Below are 25,293 nucleotides of genomic sequence, written 5' to 3'. Positions count from 1 at the left end.
GTGTTTGATGTATACCTTCAAATATTTACATATAGGCTTACTCTATTGTGTTATTAGTGGTATCATTTAAAAAATTTTTAATAATAGGTTTTTTCGAGCAGTAGTAAACTACAACAACAAAAATTAATTTTATATTATTTTAATTAATTGAATTTTTGGCTGACCATAGAGCTGCTTTGAGTATTTCCAAATACCCATCATCAATCATCACCCATCATCATCATCAGGTCTTAGAAATAATTTCATTATTTATAAATAATTTTTTGAGACTGCAAATACCAGAAATCGAACTCTTGCCCTGCCAAATTTGAAGCTCAGAGTCAGTGCACATTAACCAACTGACCCAAAGCCGTACTTGACTTTTAAGTTCGTACATTTTTCTGAAGTTTTGTTAATTTGCTCTGAAAGTTTTAACAAATTCACTTGCTGTGTTTATTTTAAAATTTTATTTTAATCGAACTTAGAGGTCTAATATTCAAACTATCACCTTTCAATACGGCTTTACATAACCCAAATATCACAACACTAACTCTAATATCAGGAATGTGATAGCTTCATCATTGTTAGTAGATGAGGTACATTTATTGCCTTCAAAAATGTTTGCAAATAATGTAGTGGTTTTAATTGGATCAGATTAAAAATTCAACACTTTGAAGTGATTAAATTTTCGAATATTCCTGGTATTAAGAATATTCCCTACACGCACACAAATTTCAAATTAAAACAATTTTGTGTTCACACTTCAATGGAAGTTGGCATGATCTGAAAGATGATTGTTGGCGGCCAACTTTGCCAACAAAATTGCCATACGCTGAACATTAAATTAACCCACGGAGAGAGGAGCGCAACTTCGTTAATAATTTACTGAATTTAAAGTGAAATAATCGATTTGGCTACTTATTGGTTAGGAAAGATAATAGTACTGGGAAAGTACTAATAGTACAGCTAGTTGCATATGGTGAAGATTCTATTGGATGCTCATTTTTAGTGGATTTTAATTTTGCAGAGTTTTGGTTTACATTTAAACACATTTCCATATTTTTAAGTCTGCTGTAATTTTATTAATTAAACGTATTCTGTTTGCTTATAATTATTTAAGTAAAACTTTTGAACCGACTTATTAATTAGGCTAATAGTAAAAATTTAAGGCTATTAAAGACCTATGTGTGAAGAATTTTTATTCTTCTTTTCCTCACAAAAATACTGAGCAATATTCGCTTTCTTCTATGTGAGAAAAATTTCTACGGATTTGTACGGATTTGATAATTCTGTAAAATCTAGGATCAGTAGTCCCACGGAATACTCAAAGTTCTATGGTAAGTGTATGTTTAACCCATATCCGTCCAAGGGTTTTTTTTTTCGAATTTTTGGTCACAATGTTTTTTAATGCTTAATTAGTACTGGGGTAGAGGGTATGGCGTGAAGTCACAAATATTTTTGTAAAGCTAAAGAACTCTAAAGTTTTTCTAATATAAACAAAAAATCCATGAAAAGTGGTAAAATTTGCTGTTCGATTAATGAAACGTTGGGCTGATATAGGTTAAAAACTATATGGGAGACAATGGAAGGAAACATTTTAAAAATGTGATGTTATGTCAAACAGTCAAACTAGTCCTTATCTCTATCAAAATTTATTCAGAAATGCTGGACAACTGCTTATCATTCGTCAATAGATGAGGATCAAGCAGTTACATTGTTTTGTGATAGTCGTCAGATAATGAAGAATACGAAGAACACGAAGTCAGCCATTGGGCTGTCCCACTGTCCCACTAAACGAAACTACTGTGTACTCTTACGAAAAAGCACATTATCTATGATACTGTGATAACGCTCAATTTATAAACTATAAGATCAATAACAAAGACGAAGTAAAAGATGTTCAGCAGAGAGCTATCTTGCGAATTGACTTGTTAACCCTTATATTGTTGTTGTTGTGATTTGAGTTAGTGCTACTGCGCACTTTTACTCTTTTGTGGCTGGGAGGCGTATCCCTGCCTCACACTAAGCTTTAACTATACTAGAACTATTATCATTTATTTATCTTTTAACTGATGACGGACTGTAGATTAGCATATCTTCCTGTGCGTCCCGAGGTGGACTTAAGGTTTGTTAGGGAGGGGTTGGGCAACGTATCAACTTTTGTGAATAATTTTAGGGCTCTGTCCTTGATACATTTTTTCACTGAGTCGATCCTTAGATCTCTATGCGTGTCTGTTGTTCTAATATACCAGGAATCGTAATTAGTCTTCTTAAAGACAGATTTTGTGCTATCTGTAATTGCTTTATAATATATAAAATAAAACAATAAGGTCATAGATGCTCTCGTTCAATCAGACTCTAATGATCAATTACAATTGCTTTGGTTAAACCGCCTGAGTTAGAATGTTAAGTGTTTCTAACTTAATAAATAAAATAATACTTTCTCGCTGTTGTAGGAGTGCGAGGGATATAAGAAGAAAAGGATTGATGATTGATAGTTAAAAAAAAATGATTTGTGTTAAGGATTGAATATTTTGTGACACGCAATATTTATTTGGATTAAAACTAAAAGTATGTACTTATATTTAAGAAAACCTACAGACAGTTAGGTATACATTTTTTAATAAAAAATTTATTTATATAGTAAAAATTAAATACTTAATATACATTTTCTGTGCACCAAATAAGGAAACAAAAAATTTTGAAGGACCAAAGTGCTATGTTTTTCTACCTCAAAGCAAAACTTTGAATAAAAAGTTATAAAACATAGTAAAGTATTTTGATGGGTCCCAATAGCTTTCTCCATGATTTTCACAAAAGAACTAAATGGAGCCTGTTTTGTGATTTTATTCATAAAGTCAATGGAATAGTTTTCCCATTAAATTAAAATACAAAGATGTCTTATTATATATATTTACTAAAGCAAAAGAGAAAATAAGGAATATCAAGATTTTTTTCCATCTTGAGCGCAGTTCGTTTTCATGTACTTTCTGAGGGAAAAACTAAACATTTTCATATTTTATTAAAAGCACAATTTTTAAATGCAATAAAAAATTCAGAACTTACCTTGTTCGGCCAATTTATAATAACTCCGATGCGAATAAGTAAAGTTGCTTGTGTATCTGCAAAGTTAAAGAAGCAAGATGAAATATTTTGTATTCCGAAGACAGTTCAAATTTCAAATTTCATATAATAAAGATTGAGAATTCATCAGAGACTTCAAATCTTCTAAAATTATGGAACTTATTTAATTTCTATGAGTTTTCGGCAAAACAATAACTGTTTGCCTGTCAAAACATTTCAAGCTTATAAAATAAATTTTGTTTCATTTTCAATAAAAAAAGTTATTTTCGAATTTGCTAACAGCATTGAAAATCTCAGAAGCACTACCTTTTGAATTGAGTATTATCGGTTAAATAGAAGAATTTAAAATAACCTTATAAATACGAGCACTTATAATAGTGAAACTAACTAGTGTTTTGTGAAACAACTGTTTTTCTTATTAATGACATTTAATTATAGAGCGAATGGCATTAATAGGTCAATTAAAACCTATCAAAAAATATTCTTTATTAATCAAGTAACCTTGATTGGAGCTGGGATTGACCAGACTGCACTAACTGAAAATGATGGCATACTATATAATCTTCGAGTATTTATGTTGAAATTGTTCTGCTGTAAGAATTCAGCTGATCCATTTTACTTTGTAGAGAGCCTCGCATACGAATATTCGTGTTGAAATAAAAATAGATGAAAACTTAAGAACCAATTGAGTTTTGATTTTTTTTTGAACTTAAGCAAACACTTGAAAAGTTTTTTATTATCAAACCACGAAAGTATATATGAGTTGTTATAAAAGGTGTTTTTTTTAGCTGCATGTGAACTTTCCACATCGATTACTATGGTTTGACAGCTAAGACTTTTAAACAAAACAGACTTTTGATATCTCTGCGCAGTAAGGTTTGTCAATTCATCATGAATCGTTTAACGCTAGAACAACGCTTCCAAATTGTGGTAATTTACTTTGAAAGAAATAAATCTGTTCGCGAAGTTCATAAAGCATTTCGTCCATTTTACTGTGAACATAATGAAGCTCTTTTCTGTTTAAATGGCTATGTCAATAAGCAATATTGCCATATATAGAGCGGAGATAATCCTCAAAATGTTGACCAATCACCATTACATCCATTAAAATTGAGTATTTGGTGCGATTTACACGCTGGCGGCATCATTGGTCCTTATTTCTTTCAAAATGAAAAAGAAGCTGCCGTTACGGTGAATGGCATGCGCTATCGAGCTGCAAGTCATGCTGACAAATATCAAAATAAGTATTAACTTCTTTGTCTTCAGAAATGGTCCTATTACCAGGCCCCTCGTTCATATGGTTAAAGAATTCTCAATTACTTCTTATGAAGATATGTTAGGTCATTGGTTTATACCGACAAATCATAAACTCTTGAACCATTGGAGGCCAATGTATATGTCACCATTGACGCCATACGTCACAAGGCCACATTGATTGCACAAAAAAAAAAAAATCAAAAACTATACTGATCGAATATAACTCGTAGCCGACATACGCCGGAACTCATATTCAAAAATGATTAATAACTGCCATGAAATTATCTACCAAATAATAATAAAAAAAATCATGCACCTTTTCTACTGGTAGATGTCTTATATGTTACTGACAACTTTTTGCTTTAAACTTAGTAAGGTTTGAACATTTTAAGCACTAATATGCATATGAATCTTATTTTTATGCAAAGAACGGAAATATGATTTCTTACACAGTCCATTATCGGTCATTGTGTTGTGGCTCGAACTACTTTCAGTAGTTGTTGTGACGTTTAATGTTTACAGCAAAAGCAATGCCGATCAAAGAATAAATAATTCTCTTATGAACAAACTCATAAAAAGTTGGTATATTATTTTGATTACAAAGAGGCGTCCTTCCTTAGATAATAAAAGAGTGCAGTTTGTATTACAATCTCAAACTAAAATATCTAATATGTCACATGAGACTATGAGACTCTGATTTGTAGCAGGAGAAGAATGCTGTATTAGAAATTGTTAAGCTAGATAGAAGTACGGTGTTTCTGTTTAGTAAGAAATGATACTTTATTCTGTAATACATCTGTAATAGATCTGCCAGATACTAAGCTAGATAAGCTTTAGGCCGCCCTTAACAGAGGAGATTATTGCCGTCATTTGATAAGCCTAATATCTTCTGTTCGATTAGTGCTTGTTACAGTACAAAAGTTCTACCCCATCCTCTTTTAATACTCTTCCAGAAGAGGAGGACACAACGTCAAAAATTTTTGACACATTTACTTATAAGTTTCTCCTTACGGAAGGAGCTTATTACCTTCGTTAGATAACTAGTGTCTTCTATTTGGTTAACGTTTGTTAGCATTTGCTGAATTAGAAGCACAGCTACTTATTATTTTCCAAGTTTTTATTAGAAAAAGATATAGTGGACTTTGTAATGAAGTATTCACAACTTTTTATTTATTTCAAATTGTTTTGATGTCAAATTTATAAGTATACAATAAAATTCGTGTATTAATTGAGTTTCTTACCAAACACTTGTGAGGCAATAATATGCCATACTTAAAGTGTATATCCTGAAAATACTTTTGAATTCGTTTCCAATGATTTAATGACTGCATTGCTTTGACGTTTACTTAAATGAGTGTGACTATACATACATTCACTTAACTTCCCAATATACAAGCTTTGATATTACCATTTTGCGTTTGCTTTTTTGTACAATAATTTATGAATTGGCATTTAAATTTTTTTTTTTTTTTTTGATTTTATTAAAAACATAAAATATCTACTTCTATATATAATTAAAGATACTTTAAGCAGCTTTTCTGCTTCAAATATTTGCTGCTATGACTGTTTACAGTCATTGCGCTTCACTTTTTTTCTTTTTTTAGGTACATATATTCAATGACAGGAATTCCCTATTTTTTAGCATTTAAATTCTTCAACTTTAAATGAAATATAATTATTTTATAATCTGATTTTCGTTAGGACTACATTGAACATTTGCTATGGGGTGAAATTATTGAATGACAAAATATATAATTAAATTCAATAGTCAAGAGATTTTCAATTAGAAATTCAAATTAAAATCCAGCTTATCAATACCGTTGTCAAGAACTGCAAAATATATTTTTTATTAATAATACTTCTTAGTAATCTTAATGGGATGTACAATTAAAATGCCTATATAAAGCCGTTGTATATATGTAGATACTACAAAAAAGGTTTGCAAAAGACTCAAAAAAATCTGCGAAACCATTTAACTTCAATAGAAGATCAAATCAGACAATGACTTTAATTTGAAGTAAAGTTACTAATCTAATGTTGAGCCTTTTCCGAGTTAGTGCATCTGGGCACTTTTACTCTCTGATAACTGGGAGATTTCTGCAGAGTCCCACCCATCTCACTGACTAATTTGTGTATTCCTCATAAACATCGTGTTTTTTCAATAACTAATCCAAGATCTGCGTATCGCTCCGTCCGGTTAGTACTTACTCTGAGATTAGATGGTGCTAAGTAGGGCAGCCTGTCGGTTTTCGCATATAGCTTCCGAGCTCTGTCCCTTATGCATTTTTTGACCGGATCTATTCTAAAGTGAAGTTGTGTATAAGAAAGAGCTTCCACAGAATCAAATTTCAGTAAGTTTAACTGAATTTAAAACAAGACTTAGAGTTAACTACATTAGCTCCTCGTTGAATTTAAATACTCAATTGTATAATACCTACATATTGTCACTTTAGACGAAATTACCTCGCTTCTTTCATCAAAATATCATAAAAAGTTTTGATAGCAGATCAACTAAGGATTTACCGAATCGACGCATATAATTATCAATAGATATTACAACACAAAAATACCGATTTCTTAAATGTTGTTTACTTTGCTCTTTTTTAGTTTTATTAGTAAAGAACATGTGCACTTCAACCTCAAAGTATTTTTCTACGTCGAAGAAAATTTGCTATGGTGAATGAATAATTTTGTTAAAATTGCGGAAGCCACGTAAATGTGCTATGTACTAACCACAGATTTGAGTAAGCCACCATTAACGGCACGTGTGCAGATAGATACGAGTATGTGGGCACTTGTAGTTATCTGTACCCTTTGAGATTGTAATCAGAGCTCCGTTAATTTTTTCTTCTCCACTGGCAACGCTATCAATCACAGCATTTTTAAGTGCCGATTGCAAGTGTGCTGTTGCCATACCAAATCCACACCTAACAACCGTGTTTTGAGAGTGAACAATACTTCAAAGATATCTTTCCGACCCTGTTGAGCAATTTGACTGCTTTTTTTAACTGAACTTTAACTTCAAAGTAATATTAATACTGTGATGCTTTTTCTCGGTACTGCTTTGTGGGGGAAGCAGTACAAATATAGCTTATCAAATTTCAACAACAAATTGAAACCAACAAATTGAAATCTATAAATAAATTAAAAATTTTTGAATATTATTTATAAATAAAGAGAAGACCAAATTTATAAAATTGCGAAAGTTTTGGCATTACCGATTTGTCAAGGTTTCTTGTGACACTCTACCGATTTTGTGTGGTACCAGGTTTTTTACAGCGAAACAAAAAATACTTCAACTGTTGTGGAACTTCTTCAAACTCATCAACAGTGAATGTGGTTCAAAATTATGAGGTTTTCTTGAACGCTTGACGAAATTTTTGATTTATATTTTAATTTCCGCAGACTGAAAAATGTTGCGCTATCAAAAAGAAAGTTGTCGAGTGAAATGACAACGAGTGAAATGTCAGTGGAAAACGAATGGAAGTTCGACCGAAAGTGTGAATTGTACGCGGGTGACAAATGACATTGACTGCGGACGACAAATGTTGGCTAATATTTACATTAAATGGCAAATATTTCATTGCATTGTCGCAACCAATTCATTGAAATTTAAAAAATGTGGGCAATAAAAAGTTGTAATTCGTAAAGAAATTTATTTTATGTACGCCCACAAAATGGGAACAATTCAAAACGAAAAATTCTAAGCATTTCTGGGTTTCTTCGCTGTGCCCTCGAACATTGCACATCCTTGTAATTTGTCCATCGGTCGCCACCACCGCCTTCGTAAACCGATTTAATTTATTAAATTTGAGATATTTTCTTTTTTATTTTTAATTCAATACAATAACAAATATTTGTTATTTTGAACAAAATAAAAGGAATTTTTAGGACAAATATTTAGAGCAACCCATTTTACAATGTTCTGGTGCTTTCTACTGTTTTCAGAAATATGATATATGACATTGCAATTTGTATGCCGGAACACCCAGGCTAATACTTATGATTATGAGTGTGCATAAACTAAAATTGAACAGCTGTGCAACACTGCTATTGTGTACAATAGTTAGTGATTTTGGTTGAATTGGTTCATAAAGTTTGAATAAAGGACAGCAATGTAAACAGCGGGGCTTCCACAATAAAAAGCCCCTGTTATACAGCAAATTTAACTTTCCAAAAAGATTATGGCAAAACAATTTCTATTATCTTATTAAAATAAACAGTTTAAAGGCAAGAAATGAACAGCCTTTTACGATTTAAAATTGTGCACACATCAAGTTTTTACTGGGTTATCTATTTCGTTATTCCAAATGTTAACCTAAATAATATGCACTTGTGATTAAAATTTCCATCAAATTTTTATTTTAATATACTGCCTGAACCTTACCATGACATTTAAAATAAAATATCAATCAAATATCTTCCACGGGATATCTTACAGCATAACATATTTCCATACCATTTCTCATTTAGGCTGTTTTGCGATTTAACATACACAAATCTTTCATTTAAATGAGGTAATTATAAATAAAGCATTTGATTTAAGGGGAAAAATGTCGAATGCAACCTATAAAATCAAATTTCCGCAAAGAAAATCACCAAAATTTAAAATAAAAAAGGTCTGTTCCACGAGCTACTCCCAGTAACTTTAAGTAACTCTGTGTATACACACGTGCGTTCCACCAGCAAATTTTCAAGTAAATGAGAGCATCTGAGAGAGCGTAACATCCCTGTCACTATCAGACTTTACTCGTATATTTTATTTCAATTAAAATTTGTGTTGATGTGTGAATCAGCTGTGTTGGTTTGAATTGAAAACTGTTCCATGAAAATCTGTGTAAAGACCGTAATTTGTGGTCGTTTTTTCTTGATTCAATCGATTCTCATTTAATCGATCGACCCAGGCTCTGCACATTATCTCTACCCTGGGCTTGTTGTTTTCCCTCAAGTGTGATCCATGTTTCATTAATTACCACTACTCGAAAATTCGCTTACAGTCAGCTAAATTGTGTATAATCATTTCCAAACTATTGGAAAGTTGTAGTTTTAGTCCACGAGATGGGAGCAAACGTCGCACCCATCTTGCCAAAAGCTTTTTCATACCCAAATATTTATATAAAATATTCGATACATGTTCATATATTACGTTTGTTAACTCTGCTATCTGATATCCAACACAATATAGTGCATTTTTTCAATGCCTTCTTCACTTGTGATCTCTTTTGAACGACGCAGACGCTGTTCATCGAAAACACTTGTACTACGACATTCAAATCAAGTTTTGCAATATTTTATTGTCATTAACGATGGTGCAAGATTGCCGTTAACAGAATCCATTTCCAATTTGATTGCATAATTGTTCATTCCTTTTAAATAGAGGCATTTTATTACTGAACGATATTCTGAAAGTCCACTGTTTCAATTATCCACTGTTAGCAAAAAGCTAACCAAGCATCTGATGAAGTCGAAACTTTTATAAAGTGTAAAGTCCTTTAAAACTTGCCAGATATATAACATATAATTGATTTTTCTCTGGCGTTGCTACCTGTTGTGAAGACAGGTAGTTATCAATTCACCTCGTAATAAGATCCACTTATACCTTCAAATTAATTATCAATTGTGCGATAGAGAAATTGTGATTAATTTTGATTAAGTTAGAAATTCGAAGGAATTATCAAGATGTTAGAATCAATTGCACCATCCAACACACTGGAGGTGTTATAAAATCACGTCAACAGCTATTATTGCAGCGAGATCAGCAGGTTGGACAATTAAGAAATAGATCTCGTTGATTTAATAAAACTCACAACTTTAGTTAGAGGCAACTTTAACTAAAGTTAATATTTGCCTGTGGGATTCTAAGGAATTTTAACGTTTATATAAATTCAACTTAAATACAAATTGAGTACTTCTAATAAGAATAGAAGAAGCGTTCGGTTTTTCCTCCAAAGTTGTGTTTATTCGGTAATTTGTTTAAACTTATAAAAATATATATGTAATTTTTATATTAATTTATGTTATATGAAAGTTGATATCAATTTCTTGTTCTTCAGATATATCACAAGATTTTAGTAAAATAATTACGTTCACTAAATCACAATAGTCATACACCATGTTGAACGTTTCAAACACGTTTCTGTCATCCAGAATAGTTAAATCCATGACTTTTCGCACTATGAACCAGAAAGTTGTGTTGGAATAAATAAAAAATTCTGAATAATTCTGAATAATTCTGAATAACTGAATAATTATTGTATTCGAAATCCACAAAATTCAGTTTCATCCAATAAATAACATTTCAAATCAAGTCAACTTTGAGAATTTAAAAACACTTACGAAAAGTTATATGTCAAATATATATTAAACATTTCATTTAAAAATAAAACTTTCAGGAGTGAGTTTCTCACTTCTGGGTCTAACTTTCGGTTTTATTTTCGAGACAATTCTTCAAAATTCTAAATTATTAACTACAGAATTTATAAACATTCCAGTTAGAAATCGTAAGAATAATTTCTTTCAGATGATTTTCCTTAACTTTTTATTAAAACCGCAAATTTTTATATGCAGACAACTTATACACAAAAATAGAACAGACGAAATGGAGTCGTCTCAATAATAAGAATATATTAATAAGTCGGTGAATATTAGATGTGACAGTACCGAAAAAATCGTGACCATATCAAGAAGGTGTTAGGAACTTTTGAATAAGTTAGATCTGATCAAAATGTAAGTAAAGAAAACAAAACTAATCAAAATCCAATTGACCACTAGAAGACTTCCGAAGAATTTATTAAAAAAAACTGATGAAATTCCAATTGACCAGTAGAAGACTTCCGAATAATTTATTAAATAACCTTTATTAAAAATATGTAATTGTGCCTAATGAGGGAGGCCCAAGTCACCTTCCAATAGGAAAAGTGCCCAAAAGCAGTAAGTAAAATAATTGTGTTTTATTCAAATAATTTTTTTCATATTTTCATATTAGAGACTAAAGAAAAGCAAGAGAATATAGGAAACAAGGAGAAAATAGAAAATAATCATTGAAACTTTTTCTAATATAAATTTTATTGAAAACCCCATTATTCAAAAATTGTAGACCTGTGAGTACTTCTTTCTCGCTTACGATTTCTTTCTTCATATATGAATAAAAATTGTTCGGTTTTTTTTCGAAATAGCGTCCCCAGTTACTCAGTAACTTCAAGATCTTCTGGTCGGCTATGTGAATCACGATAAGAAGTCTTCCAGAGTGAGCGAAAGAAGTTTGCTTAGAATGTTTTTGTTCCCGTAAGTACTCTCTATGAAAATAGTTTGTACTCATAAAATGCTCTAACATTTATTTTCTTAAGATAATACCATTCTCTATCCTAAGTGACCTTCTGGCTTACCGCGTGAATGTGAAATGCTTGGTTAGCTCGATTACTGCGGGCGAAAGAAGTTAGCTTGGAACAGTGTCTGAAAATCTGTATGTCAAACTCCACTCACACTGCATATTGTTCCTTGTGTATATAGTAAGAACTCCTGTTATAAGATATATCTAATAATTGTGATACAGATATTTTTTTGTAGAGCAAATTTTAGTGATATATATATTTGAGATATTCTTTGTGATATGATTCAAGAGTTGGGTATGAAGGCTTAAGTCATTTATGAAGTATCCAATATAAGCTCCTGATGGTTCTTCGGAGTTATCGGGAAAGCAGTTTCAAAGAATTGTAGTTAACAGATGGGAGTTGCATGTTCATTTATGAAGTATCCAAAATAAGCTCCTGATGGTTCTTCGGAGTTGTCGGCTTCGAAGAATTGTAGTTAACAGATGGCAGTTATATTATTATTTATTATATTAACACTGTACCTATTTCTTCATAATGTAGAATTTCTAATTTGTTCCAAGACAACTTTCTGGCGCATAGTAAAAAAATCGTGGATTCTACTATTTGCGACGAAAGAAGTTTGCTTGAGATGTATTAAAGACAACTAATAAAAACACGCTCATAAGTAAAACCATAAGTAAATACTAATTTTAAAAATAAGAAAAATCTTTTATTTAAAAATTTAACTTAAAATTATTATTGAGTCTAATCATTCATCCATTTTCGATGGGACATGCCGAACTTTGTCAATCGTCTATGTTAAACCACTTATTCTCATTATAACAGTCTGTTGTAGAATCTATCTGATTTTATTAAAACTTGTCGCTTTATTCAAATCTTATTAATCTAAGGCAAGCATGATGAGAAATATATATTACAAGAATTTTAAGAAAAATGAAATTTTTCGCGATTGTCTTTGAAAATTTTGCAAAAAAATCAATTTTAAATTGGATTATCTTCTGAATTTATTCTAATACAAGGACTGCACCGCATTTAAGTAAATTAAATTAAATTAAAGGGACTAAACAGATATTAATAAATCTATTTGAATTACCCTCTATTAATATATTGAGAAGTAGATAAATTTATACTGAAACTGAATACCCCACGCTCTCCCCGTTTGAAACGATCGTTTTATTATTACTTGAGCTAAAGATTGATTTTCATCGTTTCTGTTGGGTAATTTGAAAACAGCACATGTATATATATAAATATGTGTATTAAAATAGTATATACAATACAAACACTATAGATCAAGTTTTTGGTATATAGCAGCTGAAGATGCATCAATATTTGAACAGCTTTACTCAATTATATAAAAATTATGTTTAAAAACATTGAGATGTTTGCAATTTTTTTATATACTACGTTTTCAGAAAAATTAGTTTAGTGTAGTGCCTTAGTCCAGTATCTGCTTGAACAATCCTAATAATGAGTAATGGATGAGTAATGATACTCTTTATAATACTTGTTATGCATCAGTGATTCTTTCTGTTTCTTCGATGTCTTTGATTGATATAAAACAAGTCATATTGCGCGAAATTCTCTTACAATGGTTCAATTATCATTATCAATAATAGATAACATTTAACTAAACCGAAACCGAAAAGAGAATGCCAAAGCCGGTCCAAAATCAAGGTTGTGCTGACTGTTTCCTTCGATATTCGTGGTGTGCTGCACTATGAATTCCTTCCAGACGGTCAAACGGTCAATAAGGAGTATTATTTGGCCGTTATGCGTCGTTTGCGTAAGGCCATTCGCAAAAAGAGGCCAGATTTTTGGAAGGAAAACTCATAGATTTTACACCACGATACCGGCACCGGCTCACACAGCGTTGGTTGTGTCGCAGTTTTTGGCCAAAAACTCCACCAATATCATTAACCAAGCACCGTACTCTCCAGATATGGCCCTGTGTGACTTTTTCCTCTTCCCCCGACTTAAATTGCCATTGCTAGGAACGCGATTTCAGACCATAAAGGCCATAAAAGGGAATTCGCTGCGTGAACTAAAGGCCAAACCTTCAGCGGCCTATAAAACTTGTATAGAAAATTGGATTAAGCGTTGGCATGCATGTATTGCCGCAAGAGGAGAGTACTTTGAAGGCGATAATAAAGAAAATTATTAAAAATTAAAATTTTGCTTTTTTTTTTTTAAATTCTCATTCTTTTATTGTACAAATTCAAGATAATCCAATTTTTATTAATGTGCAAAACTTCACTGTACTATGTCTTCATGGAACATACAAAACTGATTACTTGGTCATATGATAAAATGATAAATTTGTGATTTAAAAATATTAGAAATATTTAATCAATATAAAACGAAATATCCGCAAAGTCAAAATATTGCGAAATAAAACAAATATGCAATCCCAGTTGAGACCAAAAGATTTGCTGAGTTTCGCAAAAGTTCGTGTAAACAAATTTTATGGGAAAAAATTTCGTCAGCTAACAAAACAAGATAATAAATAAGAGACACTCAAACCCAAATAAACTTCAATGCTTGGATATCACAACTTGTAACAAATTTTACGATGCACATGCTTAGATACATAAATAAATGTAATATCTCTCCTGACAAATCGTACGAATATACATAAACGGAAATGCATACATTCTTAATAATTCTTTGCTCTAATGAAGCTTTTTATTCCCTTTTGGGATTACATATATAAAAAATATTTTTTCTTTGAACGAAAATATCTCTAAAATTAGTTTTTATTTATATACCATATGAAATACATTTAAAATTAATGTCAACTAACTGATATTAGTAATTAAATATACAGTATTGCTTACGTTTTGGAAAGAAGAAATATGATTCATAAATTATGAATGAAAAAAGGAGAGCAATACTGTATAATATTACATCTATTAATTTGATCAACATTATCTACCCATGTATGAGTTTAAAACAGAAATGCCCGTATCCTGAAGTCAATCATAGAAATACAATCTTACAGTAGTGTTTTACGTTTCAAATGCCTCGTTTTCACTACGTCATTTTCAATGTCAAATACATATTGTCAATATAATGAAAACGGGTAGTCATATGAAGACATATTCGCATTTTTATTCTATTCTATGTAGTGAAAAGGCATTTGACACACTAGTCAATTAACATTGCCACTTAAAATGACATAGTGAAAACAAGGCAAAACATCTGAAGATTAAAATCTCATGAAAAATCAAAGTTAAACTGGAAAATCATTGAGATTTGATGGAATTACGGACAAACTACTATATAAAATAACTCTAAAAGGCTCCACGCATAAATGAAATTTGTTCAATAGCGTATTTGAACTTAAATATTAGAAGCTTTAGAAAGTAGCAAAAATTATTCCAATACCTAAGCCAAACAAAAGTTTAAACTCATATATATACCATACTCATATAGACCAATGAGCTTGCTACCTTGACTCTTTAAACTTTTTAAAAAAACCTTTTTTATTCGTTTACATTGAATCTTTTGACAATTCAATATTATCTCTAACCAACAGTTTGGATTCAGAAAACAAAATTCTGCAATTCAACAGAATGCAAAGACGAGTAAATAAAATCTCTATATAGAAGTACAACAAAAAATTTGGCTGTTATGATCTATTTAAATATTTCTAAAACTTTTGATAGCGTGAGACCTAATAAACTCTGATATAAACTGCAAACGCACTACAAATGAACTAGTACTATTTATTAAATATTATACAAAAAAAAACAGATATTTTTGTAAGAAATTTAAAGAGGACATAACAGTAATGCAAATAATTAGTGGTAGAGTACCGCAAGGTAGGATACTTGGTCCTATTCAATATCGCGATTATTTCAATTTCTTTCAAAAGTGTTCGCTTTCAGTTGGCTTTTGAATGACTAGGCTTTCTACGTCCTTGAGAACTTAGCGGCAGATTTCTGACTGATTCTTACGTAGTGTGCGGCCAATCCATTTCCATTTGCGCCGCTTAAACAAAGTTATTACAGAATAAATGTTGCATCTTTCGTAAAATTACTGATTAATTATAACGTCGAGCGACCATATTCTACGTATACGCCGGTTCGTATTCAAAAGCGATCTTTTGAATAATATACGAATTTTTAATAATGAAATACGAAAAAAAATTGTAAACACCCCAAGACAACTGTGACCAATCCTCACAATAAGTCCTACGTAAGTCCTTCTTACGTAGAGACTTTTTCTAATATAAGACTCTCATATAAGACTGAAACAATGAGTTAACAATCCTTCAACTATCATCACCTTTTTCTGGAGTGATAATCAACAAATCATCATGCAAAAATTCACCTTCCTGCAGATATTAAAAATTATTAAATTTATTTAAATATACAAATAAATATGTTGTAAAATATTTTTTTATTTTTACAAACTTTTTTTCTTAATAGCTTTGTTAATAAAAATTATTATAGGAACTGGATTACAGAAAAAAAAAATATAATAAAATTATATAAATAAAAATTATTTTAAATTATGAGTTAATGAACAAATTGTTGCAATAACAAGAATGTTAACTACTTAGAATTAGCTTTCCTGTGTTCAAGTACTTCCAAAAATTCTTTAACAGAAGATACATAATCTGCTGTAAAGGTGTATTATGCAGATCTTCCAGAAAACTACTACAGAAATATTTTCTGAAATAAGTGTTTCATTAGAATAAATTTACTGTTAAAAGATATACTGAAGAAAATTTTATAACGATTTTCATTAATTTTATGAAAATTTTTTTGTTTATTCTATAAAATAAATTCACTTAGAAAACCGAATACATTTTTTTCAAAAATATCTCACATACTTGTATTGATATTTCCTTTCCTCTAACAACTCACAACTACTAACAATAGAAAAATAATTTTCTGTCTAATTCTTTTTTAAGCATCCTGTAAATCCCAGTAACTTGATATATTAAGCCACAGTGCAACCACACAAGACAATTTATTTGATCTCAGCACGTCTTGAAAAGTGGAACTGCGAAAACTTCTAATAGGAAACAAAACAATGGATAAACCTAATATTTTCGGTAGTGAAGTGTGCAACTGCAGGAAGAGGAAAAATTTAAGAGGGATAAAATTTGCTACCAACAACTTACGCCTTAAGTCGGGCGACACTTAATGCAAAACCATAAGTTTTGTTTAAGTTTTGGCTAAAGCTCACATACACCACTCCAACTGCGAGAACGAGTAACACCACCAATCCATGGTAAGCCTACCAACATGAGTAAACATTTTTCAACCATAAGCACCAAAGGATAACAACAGGCGAAACAACTATTTTCATATAACAAATATGTTTGTTCGTTTAAATTCAGCTTCAGTTTCCATTCGGAATACAACAAAAACAAAAGGCAATAAGAAATTTTTTTATGTCAGTGGCAGTTTTGAAGTTTTCACAAGGCACTTCTCCTGCCTCGATTGCTAAAGGCACAGCGAGGATATATGCCGCATGCCATATGCCACATGCCATATGCTTTGTGCAAACATGTGGATATCAGGATATGTGGATTTGTACGTACACATGTTACAGCGCTTACAAGTTACTCTTAATATTTCCATTATTATACGCGCGGGATTATATCGGTGGAAATTTACAATAAGTTGACGAAGATAACGTTTCTGTTCCTCTTCTTCTGCTTTTTTTCGTCTCCTGTAATATCTGGAGAATTTTTCAATTATGAGTTATACAATTTCTTCTTCCAACTTTATTCATGACATTCCCCAAGCTGAGAATAAGACGTGTATATGTTAGCAAACAAAAAAAAAAAAAAACTTACTGACATTAACAAATACATTTGTGGTTTGCTTAAAAAATGGGTATTTTAAAAAATATTACAATTTTTTAACAATTTAAATTTATTCAACGTAAATTATACAACATACATTTCAATAAAACAGTTACCAAAGCTTCCTAATCCACAACAAACAAAACAAGTCTTTTAATTAATTTATTTTTGTATATAAAGAGGGTCTATTGGGGCACAATAGACCTGACGATCGCAGTGCCACATCCCCTAACACATTTCAAACACACTAAACACATTTCGCTAAACACATTTCAACTAGAAACTATTTGGCTCATTCATAAGATAATCTTCTTTAGCTTAATACGCTTGATGTTATGATTCTTCGAAGCTGTCCGATATTTCCTGCACTTTACGATAAACTTCTGTGCCATCTATTAGATCGAACGCCGTCATGTGGTTCTCTAGACAGTCAAACGATTTGCAAGCGTAACTAAAGTAATATATCACTTTGGATATTCATCCAAAGCGTATCCAATGTGAAACGAGGGCCAATGAGATAACAAACACATGCCGACGCCAATAGTATTCTCTGTTGATTAAATATTACTTTATCACTGGTGATATTCTTTATCTTTGCTCTGCTATTCTTCTCTTTAAAATGAGTGTTAGTGAAAATGGATTAAAATTGTTGAATGTCGAAACAATTCAAACAATGGACACAATTCATTGATATCATATTTTCACAATGAAAAGAGGTCCCATGAGGTTATGGCTCATAGGACTTGCAGGTTGATTTGCATATCTAGATTCAATCTAGATTTATTCTTAATCGGTCAAATTAATTTGACATTTTTAGAGTAATTTGATACAATTTAATGAAGTCACAATTTATCAGCGACATCATCAGCGACTACAGCTGTTAATTTCAGAGTAATCTTGTTACTCTGACAAAATATCTAGAGGTTTTAATTAATCTCGAGTGTTATACATTTTGCCCCGGCTTCACCAATCGAAATTAAAATTGCACTAAAAGTGCATTAGAAGAGCATCTCGGTTGAAAAGTTACCCAAGATTTACTATTCGAAAGTGACATTAGTCTTTGTGCTGTTAGCTAGCACTTTGAGGTTTACTACATCATTGATATAAATTCAATTTAGCACCACTATTCATGTGCAGTGTAATATTTTCAAAAAATAGTGTATTTTTTTTCTGTTTCTTAATAATACTTCAACTCAAAACTATTTTTGACCCTGCAGTTTTCTGTAATATCAGATTTCTTAGTTTTTTTTTTAAGTAGTTTCTTCAAAGAGTAATTGAAAATTGTTGTTGAATTAAAACTGATTTCTTATTTAGTTCCCTCTCACATATTGAAAAACTTTTCTAAACTTGAATTAAGTTAAAACTTCAGTTAATTAATTTGATAGTAGAACTACTTTCCGCCATTCTTCACTTTACTGTCAACATAGCTTTGAGCTTAAATCTTTCAGATTTAACAGCCAATAAAGTTTTAAATAAATTTATAAAGGAATTACACCTTAACAGGAATTTGATGTAACGAAATTGTGCGAAACGTAGAAGTTCACACGTTTTGTTAAGCCAAAAGTATTTGGGTTCCTTATCCCGACAAGTAACGTAAAGGATCATCAGTGCTGGTAAGGAAGATGGCAAAGTGGCAGAGTGCGCTCTGGGCAAGTTGTACGAATTCGCCTGCGGTTATGTGTACATATTTAATTAAGACGTTTTCACATCTGTCGTATTAATTATGAAGGTGCATAGGCATTTTGAAATACGCTCCTGCGAGGATACTTCCACTCGGTAACGAATTTAGTTAGCTATTTAAGTTGGGAACTTCGCAGCGTGTGTGAGTTCCTTTGAATGCGACGCATGAGACTAAATGAGCCACAAAGCTGGGGGCTTAAAGACAGAAACCGACTGACGCTGCTTACTCACGATTTCCTTTCAACACAATGAATTCAATTTGTTGCTTTGTTGACATAACAAACTTCATAAGATTTAGAATGACATTAAGATGTTATTCTCACATTAATCTGCTTTTCTTATATTAAATTAATACAAAGAAAACTTTTCCAATGCGTTAGATTTCTTGTTTCTCGCAATGGGGAAAAATTCAAATGAAAAAATGCATTAATGTTTCTTACAGATACAATAATCAGCTCTTTAATACTTTAATCAATTACAGAATAAAAACTCAGATAAAGTTTAACTACAATTATATTTAAAGGAGTGTTGCTAAAGTAAGCATATCTAGATTATCGATTGGAGTATCTTTATGTGAATGGTTGCCTTTCCAGTCACGTAATTGTTAGTAAGGCAGGTTAATTCTAACTTTTTGTTTTGATAACGATAATTATGATGACGGTGATGAATACTTATCTTCTCTTGGATGTAAAATGAAACGATTTCGAAAAACCTATTGCTACTTGTAAGTTATTACAAGTAATAAACCGAGCTTGTGTAACCAGTTCCGTGAATATTTTAAAAGTTGTTGATATGAACAGGCATAGCTGTGGACCTGACATAAACAGAAAGAAAACTTACTAGTGATACACTTCGGGGTAAACAAAGACTACGGTTTGATGTCTAAGTCATAGTCACCAAAACTTTATAGACAAAAAATAAAAAAATTAAAGAATTTAGCGTACCAACAACAGTTAAGCTAAATAGACTAGGAGTTGCACTAGAAAACACACGAAGATTTGGAATTCCATATTAAAAATTGTGAAGACGATGAAAAGGCGAAAAAAAAAATAAAAAACATTTTCTGTGGCTATTAGAATCTAACTAGAAGCAAGGCCAAGTTCTATGGCAATTATATATTAACTTAATATTATTAAGTCCTCTCACAGAAGCATACTATGCTTATATATAAAACATACCACGCTTTATTAATATTTTGAAATGGTTCTATAATAAATAGTTGTATTACCTGTTTGGTAATGGTACTATCAGCAGACAAGTAAAAAGAAGGTTTGTGAGTCTAAAACCCCTTAATTGAATCAAAGAAGTATTTTTATATAAATATAATGGATTAGACTGCAATATGGACAATAGAATAAGTAACTTGACAATAGGCATGAAATGTGATGTTATTAATTTTTATTTTTATTAGAACATGCTCCTGATGATGACTCTCAAAGAGAAGTAAAATTATTTAATAAACAGCAATAAAGGATTTTTTATTGAAATAAAAGTGACCTACAGCCAGCTAATAAATAAACAATAACATCATTATAATAGATTACTTATTTTACCAGATGGGCGGATTACCTCCGATTTAGCTGTAATTTTTTTATGAGTTACATTATTTAAATAAAAGGCTTTATAGCATTTTAAAGCAAGTGCAAAGGTTTATATTTAAATACTAACATTAACCTATAAGTAAAAAGAGATTCTTTTTTGTAATTATGTAACTTAATTTTCATTTTTTATAACTGATTTGATTTCATCATTTCAGTTAAATTCAATTTAAAAAAAAATATACCATAAAAAATGTTTGTTTTTTATATATAATTGAAATTGGTCATTATATTTTACTTAAAAACAAATTTTTTAAGAATGGTGTTTAAAAAAAATATTGTAAAAACTTATATTTATGTAAAAATATTAGTCTAATAATATTTATGAATGATTAGAAAAATTAACAGTGAATAGGATTATTCACCCTTACATAAATATTTTTATATTAAATAGTTATAAGTAATATGTAATTAAATTTAGTTAACAGTTCTAGTTAATTTTATATAATTAAGTCATATTAAGTTTATAATTATATGCTATATGATATAAATAATAAAATTTAGTTAATAATTCTATTTTATTTGATAAAATAAAATAATAATAAAAGCTTAAAATAAAAAACATAATCAATTATTGTATAATATAGTATTTATGAATATTCTTCATCGAACCATTGCTATAGTACGGCATAGCACAGTCTTCACAACCGAACATATTAAGAGCATTTACACTAATAACAACTGTGGTTACGCTACTCCGGTGTTTTCGCATCATATCATAGGCAAACATCATATTTAAGTATGAAGTCAGTATAAAATTTCAGCAAATATCAAATTTAAAATAATTTTGAAGAGCTTGTGCATTTCAAGCATATGAAGCCAGTCATATATTTAAAAAACAAAATAAGCACAACAACAAAGTCTATGTATCACCTTCAAAAATATTGTCTCACCTACCCACGCATACAAAGATATTAAGTAAGTGTCCCAGTAGAAAACGGATCGATCCGTCATCGAAGACGTCTTCAAGACATGGATACATACATGAAGACCGATCGATCCAAATGTATGACGGTCTTCGAAGACACTTCCATACAAATTAGCCAAATGTCTTCAATGAATTTTTGTGTACATGTCTCGAAGACCGTCTCGAAGACCATGTCTTGCATAACGGACGCATTCGACAGAAAGTTGTGCGCTCTTAGTGCAGTGCTCATATAATTTTTTCACCCTTTTTTTATTTCTACTCTTTTATTGCGCTCTTTAAATTTTAAATGAATTTCAATTTTCTCTTTAAATAAGTAGAAAGAAATTGTTGTATTTTGTACTTTTATTTATTTTATATAATAATTTCTTAAATTACATTCAAAATTAAAAGTTTTAAAAATAAATTATAAATTTTATTATAAATTTTATTAAGATATTAATAATAAACTAGTAAAAACTAGTAAACATAATTAAAATTAATTTAAATAATTAACTTAATATAACTTAGCATATCTAAAATTAACTAACACTAATATAAAATAATTTATAGCATTTCGCTATCATCAATTGTTGAAGTTTTATATGTTTTCAAAAGCGTTGAAGAGGATTTTGGTACAATTAAACCTTCTGATCTTAAGAGTTCTAAAATATCATTACTACAACGCCTGTTAATCCTGTGTTTTTTTATTTTCAACATCCTTTGTTTTGTTTCTTAAACAACTTTCACTGGAATTATTGTCTTCAATATTAATATCAATATATTTTCCAGGAACTAAGTCACTATTTCATTTGTTTTGATTTAATTTCTTTTTTTTAATATTTCATAGTTTAATGATTTTGTTTCTTTATTTATTTTGTTTTTTTTAATATTTATTTTACAAATGTTTATTTACTACACTTCAAAATTATTGCGTCACTTCATTTATAAAACATAGCGTCATCTGAGGCAAAATTCAAATACGTTGCTATGAACACTAAAAATGAGAGAGAAAGCAAAGAAAGAGTATTTATATTCATGTTTTGAGCAATTGTTTTTCAAATTTGCTTGAACATGCGGACGCGGTATCAAAGACCGTCTTGAAGACAATGTCTTCGAAGACCACTTTTTCTACTGGGATACATACGCTAAGAAAGTCAAAAAACGTCGGCAATAGCAATTTAAATATTAAAAGTGTTTTAATTTAATAAACTTGTGAAGCCTTATTCAAATTTATAAATTGTGAGTTATTGCCTATTTACACTATCATGAACATGAACTTGGAAGAGAGTTTGATGTGAGTTCACGCAATGAAATTTGCTGCGTTTCTTCAGCTTGACACGCATACATATGCAATGTTATTTTTATGCCCAGTAGAAAACGAATCGATCCGTCATCGAAGACGCCCAGTAGAAAACGGATCGATCCGTCATCGAAGACGTCTTCAAGACATGGATACATACATGAAGACCGATCGATCCAAATGTATGACGGTCTTCGAAGACACTTTCATACAAATTAGCCAAATGTCTTCAATGAATTTTTGTGTACATGTCTCGACGACCGTCTCGAAGACCATGTCTTGCATAACGGACGCATTCGACAGAAAGTTGTGCGCTCTTAGTGCAGTGCTCATATAATTTTTTCACCCTTTTTTTATTTCTACTCTTTTATTGCGCTCTTTAAATTTTAAATGAATTTCAATTTTCTCTTTAAATAAGTAGAAAGAAATTGTTGTATTTTGTACTTTTATTTATTTTATATAATAATTTCTTAAATTACATTCAAAATTAAAAGTTTTAAAAATAAATTATAAATTTTATTATAAATTATTATAAATTTTATTAAGATATTAATAATAAACTAGTAAAAACTAGTAAACATAATGAAAATTAATTTAAATAATTAACTTAATATAACTTAGCATATCTAAAATTAACTAAAACTAATATAAAAGAATTTATAGCATTTCGCTATCATCAATTGTTGAAGTTTTATATGCTTTCAAAAGCGTTGAAGAGGATTTTGGTACAATTAAACCTTCTGATCTTAAGAGTTCTAAAATATCATTACTACAACGCCTGTTAATCCTGTGTTTTTTTATTTTCAACATCCTTTGTTTCGTTTCTTAAACAAATTTCACTGGAATTATTGTCTTCAATATTAATATCAATATATTTTCCAGGAACTAAGTCACTATTTAATTTGTTTTGATTTAATTTCTTTTTTTAATATTTCGTAGTTTAATGATTTTGTTTCTTTATTTATTTTGTTTTTTTTAATATTCACACTTCACTTCAAAATTATTGCGTCACTTCATTTATAAAACATAGCGTCATCTGAGGCAAAATTCAAATACGTTGCTATGAACACTAAAAATGTGAGAGAAAGCAAAGAAAGAGTATTCATGTTTTGAGCAATTGTTTTGCAAATTTGCTTGAACATGCGGACGCGGTATTAAAGACCGTCTTGAAGACAATGTCTTCGAAGACCACTTTTTCTACTTGGCCAGTAGAAAACGGATCGATCCGTCATCGAAGACGTCTTCAAGACATGGATACATACATGAAGACCGATCGATCCAAATGTATGACGGTCTTCGAAGACACTTTCATACAAATTAGCCAAATGTCTTCAATGAATTTTTGTGTACATGTCTCGAAGACCGTCTCGAAGACCATGTCTTGCATAACGGACGCATTCGACAGAAAGTTGTGCGCTCTTAGTGCAGTGCTCATATAATTTTTTCACCCTTTTTTTTATTTCTACTCTTTTATTGCGCTCTTTAAATTTTAAATGAATTTCAATTTTCTCTTTAAATAAGTAGAAAGAAATTGTTGTATTTTGTACTTTTATTTATTTTATATAATAATTTCTTAAATTACATTCAAAATTAAAAGTTTTAAAAATAAATTATAAATTTTATTATAAATTTTATTAAGATATTAATAATAAACTAGTAAAAACTAGTAAACATAATTAAAATTAATTTAAATAATTAACTTAATATAACTTAGCATATCTAAAATTAACTAACACTAATATAAAATAATTTATAGCATTTCGCTATCATCAATTGTTGAAGTTTTATATGTTTTCAAAAGCGTTGAAGAGGATTTTGGTACAATTAAACCTTCTGATCTTAAGAGTTCTAAAATATCATTACCACAACGCCTGTTAATCCTGTGTCTTTTAAATATAACAGCTAATTTTTCACAAGTGTTTTTAGTTTTTTTATTTTCAACATCCTTTGTTTCGTTTCTTAAACAACTTTCACTGGAATTATTGTCTTCAATATTAATATCAATATATTTTCCAGGAACTAAGTCAATATTTAATTTGTTTTGATTTAATTTATTTTTTTTAATATTTCATAGTTTAATGATTTTGTTTCTTTATTCATTTTGATTTTTTTAATATTTATTTCACAAATGTTTATTTACTACACTTCAAAATTATTGCGTCACTTCATTTATAAAACATAGCGTCATCTGAGGCAAAATTCAAATACGTTGCTATGAACACTAAAAATGAGAGAGAAAGCAAAGAAAGAGTATTTATATTCATGTTTTGAGCAATTGTTTTTCAAATTTGCTTGAACATGCGGACGCGGTATCAAAGACCGTCTTGAAGACA

At 30.2% G+C, this 25,293-nt stretch overlaps 1 long non-coding RNA gene across 3 annotated transcripts; it reads left to right on the top strand.

Annotated features, from left to right (window-relative positions):
* Nucleotides 1–10,705: 10,705 nt before the first annotated feature.
* LOC119689273 lies at nucleotides 10,706–12,321 on the top strand. 3 transcript variants are annotated; one of them, XR_005253394.1, is made up of 7 exons: nucleotides 10,706–10,820; nucleotides 10,888–11,046; nucleotides 11,144–11,250; nucleotides 11,306–11,420; nucleotides 11,496–11,604; nucleotides 11,667–11,828; nucleotides 11,887–12,321. It is a non-coding gene; the product is annotated as an uncharacterized LOC119689273 (long non-coding RNA). The 3 variants fall into 3 exon arrangements; XR_005253392.1 differs by having other exon boundaries at nucleotides 10,888–11,250; XR_005253393.1 differs by having other exon boundaries at nucleotides 10,888–11,250; nucleotides 11,873–12,321.
* The last annotated feature ends 12,972 nt before the right edge of the window (nucleotides 12,322–25,293 follow it).

Source organism: Teleopsis dalmanni, chromosome X, assembly GCF_002237135.1.
Source record: "Teleopsis dalmanni isolate 2A chromosome X, ASM223713v2, whole genome shotgun sequence".
Lineage (NCBI taxonomy): Eukaryota > Metazoa > Arthropoda > Insecta > Diptera > Diopsidae > Teleopsis > Teleopsis dalmanni.
The sequence above is the reverse complement of the archived record's forward strand: the minus strand, read 5'-3'. Positions and strand labels throughout refer to the sequence as shown.